Genomic DNA, 5,716 nt, shown 5'->3' with positions numbered 1-5,716 from the left:
TCTGGAGTTGCAATCCTCAGTCTCCAGAAGTTGAGAGCCCAGCAGCAAGGAGTTCTTACTATGTCCCTGGTAGGTCTGCGATTTTGGGACATAGGGGCGAATGCCATCATGCTTTCTGGAGCAGAGATGGAAATGCTGACTGCCATTGCCACATACTCCTCTTTGGGACAGTGTAAGACCTGCCAGGACAGCAGAAATGAGGGCAGTGACTGAGGAGGCCCCAGGTGGGTGGACTGATTTTCTGGACTATGACCGGAGTGGGCACTGGCTCCTTTGTTGGATGGACTTATGGAGTTTGGACAATGTGAAATACCCTGATGAGGGTGGGGGACGGCTTTGCTGAAAGCACTCCCCTGCCCCGGGAATCTTTTCCTATGGTTAGAGAGAAGGCTGAGGACATTTTGCACTTTTTGCAAAGTGCGCAGAGACTGGTGAAGTGTATCTTTGTAATTGTTGAAATTGTATGATTTGTCATGCTATTGTAATTTATGTAATGTGCCTAATTTCCTTGTGCAGGAATACCTGTGCTTTAGATCAGTGGTCCCCAACCTTTTTTGGGCCACAGACCGGTTTAATGTCAGAAAATATTTTCACAGACCGGCCTTTAGGGTGGGATGGATAAATGTATCACGTGACTAAGACAAGTGTCAAGAGTGAGTCTTAGACGAATGTAACAGAGGGAATCTGGTCATTTTTTATTTTTTAAAAATATTTTATTTATTGATTTTTAGAGAGAGGGGAGAGAGAGAGAGAGAGAGAGAGAGAAGGGGGAGGAGCAGGAAGCATCAACTCCCATATGTGCCTTGACCAGGCAAGCCCAAGGTTTCGAACCGGCAATCTCAGGGTTCCAGGTCGACGCTTTATCTCACTGCGCCACCACAGGTCAGGCTGGTCATTTTTAAAAAATAAAACATCGTTCAGACTTAAATATAAGTAAAACGGAAATAATGTAATTATTTATTCTTTCTCTGCAGACTGGTACCAAATGGCCCATGGACCTGTACCGGTCCGTGGCGCGGGGGTTGGGGACCACTGCTTTAGATTATGAAGCAAGCAAAAGGGGTGGAATGTTGGTCAAATAAGTTTGTAAATATGATATATGTTTGCTCACTTATAGCTTGCATTGGGTGTGGGGGACAGGCTGTAAGCAGGCTGCATCATTAAGCTTTTCCTCATATCCTTGACTGATTGCATGATGTGGGATGGTTCAGTCTAATGAGGAATCCCATCATGCCTCAGATAAGTGACTTTGTATCAGAGACTTCCTTGTTTGTATATTGGATTAAAGGTTTGGATTTCTACACTATAAAATGGGGCAGACAGGGAGCTTGCTCTCTCTGGGTTCCTGAGATTAGCATTAAAGAGGAGAGCAGAGAAAGGCCATGTGGAAGAGGTCAGGAGAAGCAGCCAAGATGGTGGAGTGTTGAAGGAGAAGCCTGTTTGTGCAGAATTTGTGCAGAGAAGGAGATGGGGAACAGAGGTGAATAAGGCTAGTGAGCTAGAAACCTTTGATTCTAGGAAACTCGGATAAGTCAGTAGTTTTGTGAGCACTGAATGAGTGGGTTTTGGAGCCCAGTATGCGTTTTTACTTGCCCACTGGGTTCTTGGCTCCATTGTTTTATTACCGTCTATCTGAATGTAATGCGAACCTGCATGGGCCAGGCAGCTGTGATTGTGGCCATGGCTACTGGCTTTACAGTGGCCTTATTAGATTGGCTTCTCTTGCACAGCAATTAAGAATCATCCTAACCTGGAGAGATAGTTCAATTGGTTGGAGTGTCATCCCAAAGCAGAGAAGTTGCTGGTTTGATCCCTGGTCAGGGCACATACAGGAACGGATTGATGCACCTGTCTCTCTCTCTCTCCCTTCCTTTCTCACTAAAATTAATTTTAAAAATTAAAACAAAAAGAATCGTCTTTGATTGTTTGGCTTGATGGTTCATTCCTTTTTATCACTGAATATTATTCAATTGTATAAATAAACTTTAGTTTGTTTATCCATTCACCTATTCAAGGATATCTTGGTTGCTTTTGGTTTGGGGCAATTATGAGTAAAGCTGATATAAAGTTTATGTGCAGGTTTTTTGTAAATATAAGTTTTCAAATCAATTGGGTATGTATCTAGAGGTATGATTGCTAGATTGCATGGTAAAACTTTGCATTGGTTTTCTTTTCTTGGCTTGGTAACTTAAAGTAAAACATTGAGCCTTACTTTCTTCATGTGTACAAAGGAAATTAACTCAAAAAATTTTATTAACTCAAAAAAGCTGTAGTGAGGACCAAGTGAACATTGAACACAGTTCTTGACTCTGTTGGAATTAATCAGTGCTAGGTTAAGTATATTTATTATTACTGATTTTATTTTAAAAGATAAATATAAATTGCACCTTGTTCCTCAATCCAGACCCCAAAACTTGTCCTGACAGCATTCTCTCCTAAATCGTGAGTCAAGAATCAAAGTGAGTCCATATCTCAAATATCTCTTTAATTCTTTTTTCAGAGAGAGAGATAGACAGATGGACAGACAGATGGATGGACAGGCAAGCAAACAGACAGACACAGATAAACTGGAAGGGAGAGAGATAAGTATCAACTCATAGTTGTGGTACTTTGTTTATTGATTGCTTTCTCATATGTGCCTTGACCAGGAAGCTACAGCAGACCGAGTGACTACTTGCTCAAGCCAGCGACCTTGGGCTTAAGCCAGCAACCTTGTACTGCAAGCTAGCAACCAGGGGGTCATGTCTATAATCTCACATTCAAGCTGGATGACCCTGCAGTCAACCTATTGACCTTGGGATTTCAAAACTGGGTCCTCAGCATCCCAAATAAACAACCTATTCACTGTGTCACCACATGTCCGGGCAAATCAATTTTTTTTTAATTTTTATTAATTTTAATTTATTGTGTTCATAGGGGTTCAAGTGTCCCACTGAATATAACACCCTCACCCCCACCACCATGTCCCTATTTATACCCCCTTCATCTCCCTCCCCCCTTCCCCCTGGGATTTGCTGTTTTATTATCTGTATCTATGTGTTATGTATATATATATAATCTCACTAATCCCTTCACCTTCTCTGATCCCATCCCCTCACTCCCCTACCCTCTGACAGCTGTCCTCTGCTCCCTGTGGCTCTACCTCTGCCTCTATTCTGTTCCTCAGTTCACTGTGTTCATTAGATTCCACATACAAGTGAGATCATATGATATTGGTCTTTCTCTGCATGGCTTATTTCACTTAGCATAATCTCCAGTTCCATCCATGCTCTCGCAAATGGTAAGATTTCCTTCTTTTTCACAGCCACGTAGTATTCAGTTCTTATTCCTCCATTTTTTAAGTTAATGATTTGATTCTAACCTTCATTGTTTTTCACTTGGATTACTAAAATTCTATACTTTATCTCTCAGCCTTCTTTTTTCTCATTTCCTCATCTGTGTGTTCATGCTACTTGTTCTCAAGTACTGATCATATTTGCATAGAACAGTGTCTGACATATTGTAGGCATAAATATTTGTTGACTAAATGAATACATCATTTTTCAACTAGCACTTGTAAGTGATAAAATGTCTAACACTCTTTTATAAATAATGTAAATTAATGACAATTATGTTTTACATGTATGTATAAATATTTAAAAATACTTTCACACATTTTCAGGTATGCATACTATTATAACCACTTCAAACTATCTTCAGGTCTCTGAATTTGCCACATGTTTTTTGTTTGTTTTTTCTTGTTCATTAAAATGTTTATCTTTGCAAAAAGAAATCAATAATTTAATAAAATGACATTTCAGGGCAAAAAAGATAGGAAGATGTGGTACATACATACAGTGGAATACAGTGGAATACTACTGACATCCTGACACCTGCAACAGCATGGGTGGATCTTGAGAACATCATGCCAAGAGCCATATGATTTCACTCATATGCAGGATATAAAACTAAAACAACAAATGAACAAACAATTAAAACAAAAACCCATAGACACAGACAATAGTACAGTGACTACCAGAGGGATGTGGGTGGGTGCAGTAAAGGGTAAAGGGGGTGAAAAGAAGGCAATGGAAGAAAATCTAACTGTGCATGGTGGGCATACAAGGCAATACACAAATATGTATCATTAAACTGCACATCTTTGAAACATATACAATCTTATCAACCAATGTTCCTCCAACAAATTCCATTTTTTTAAAAAAGGGGGGAAAGCAGTAGTCCAAGACCACTGAACATAGATTGTCTGTTAAAGGGGAAAAAAAACCCCAAACATGCAAACATACACATAAACACACATGCATGCAAAAGCAAAAAAAAAAAACAACAACAAAAACCCAGTACTTTTCAACAGTACAATCTACAACAAACACAAATTCATAATTATTTTAAAATATTTCTTTTTTTAATACCAAATATGCCCATTGTGCTTGCTTCGGCAGCACATATACTAAAATTGGAACGATACAGAGATGATTAGGATGGCCCCTGCGCCCAAATATGCCCATCTTGTGTGTCTGTGTATATTTTTTCAATGGTTTACTGTTGAGTTTTTAAAAATATATTAATGTACTACATACAACTCTTTCCTCTTAACAGCCTTTTATTTTATTATTTACCTTCATGTGACTAGCTTCTGCCTACCCAAAGTTTCAGTGAAATTGAATACAAACTTTTTGCACACAGGTCAGAATGTTTTAAGGCCAATTCAATTTTTTATAATGGAGAAACAGACACACAAATTGGCATTTCCAGCAAATAGCGCTGATATGCCAGGGTCAAACATTAGACCAGGGGTCCCCAAACTATGGCCCGTGGGCCGCATGCAGACCCCTGAGGCCATTTATCCGGCCCCCGCCGCACTTCCGGAAGGGACACCTCTTTCATTGGTGGTCAGTGAGAGGAGCAATGCATCCTGCGCGGCATTGCTCACATACAGTACTACTTCCGGTGACGCAGGACGCATGCATCATGGCTCCAAAAGCGCGTCATATCACTTGTTACGGCTAGCAGTGACAAATATGGAACCAGACATTCACCATCTCATTAGCCAAAAGCAGGCCCATAGTTCCCATGAAATACTGGTCAGTTTGTTGATTTAAGTTTACTTGTTCTTTATTTTAAATATTATATTTGTTCCCATTTTGTTTTTTTACTTTAAAATAAGATATGTGCAGTGTGCATAGGGATTTTGTTCATAGTTTTTTTATAGTCTGGCCCTCCAATGGTCTGAGGGACAGTGAACTGGCCCCCTGTGTAAAAAGTTTGGGGACCCCTGCATTAGACAGTCACTGTTCTTGATGCAGGTTTCATTATCATCATGTGCTGATAGTGGAGTGGCTTCCCAACACAATTGCAATTTAGGAGCACTTAGTTCAACTCTATATGTAAAATTTCCTGCTTCTTTGTGTGTTCCAATTATCTGGGATATCGCAATAAATTTGAATTGACCATCAACTTTCACTTTCTTTATTGTAAACACAAAGTGTTGGTTGAAAAAGGACAAAACCATTACCCAGTCCTTGGAAATAGGAAGATCCAAGCCAGTAAGGGAGAAACGTAGATTCTCACCCTGTATGGTAGGCACTGAGTTGTGTTGTAGTTCCAGGTGAGGAATAACTTCATTTAAATTTCCTCGTCATTTGCAAGTTTCCCCTGGACAAGGACAAACACATAGTCTAAAGTCGCACATTTTCTCATGATTTTCTTTCTCCTGGGG

At 39.9% G+C, this 5,716-nt stretch overlaps 1 non-coding gene across 1 annotated transcript; it reads left to right on the top strand.

Moving 5' to 3' along the window:
* Positions 1 to 4,423: 4,423 nt before the first annotated feature.
* On the top strand, positions 4,424 to 4,528 carry LOC136321697 (U6 spliceosomal RNA). The gene has a single exon (XR_010728826.1). It is a non-coding gene; the product is annotated as a U6 spliceosomal RNA (small nuclear RNA).
* The last annotated feature ends 1,188 nt before the right edge of the window (positions 4,529 to 5,716 follow it).

The sequence above is a fragment of the Saccopteryx bilineata genome, chromosome 1 (genome assembly GCF_036850765.1).
Source record: "Saccopteryx bilineata isolate mSacBil1 chromosome 1, mSacBil1_pri_phased_curated, whole genome shotgun sequence".
Lineage (NCBI taxonomy): Eukaryota > Metazoa > Chordata > Mammalia > Chiroptera > Emballonuridae > Saccopteryx > Saccopteryx bilineata.
The sequence above is the reverse complement of the archived record's forward strand: the minus strand, read 5'-3'. Positions and strand labels throughout refer to the sequence as shown.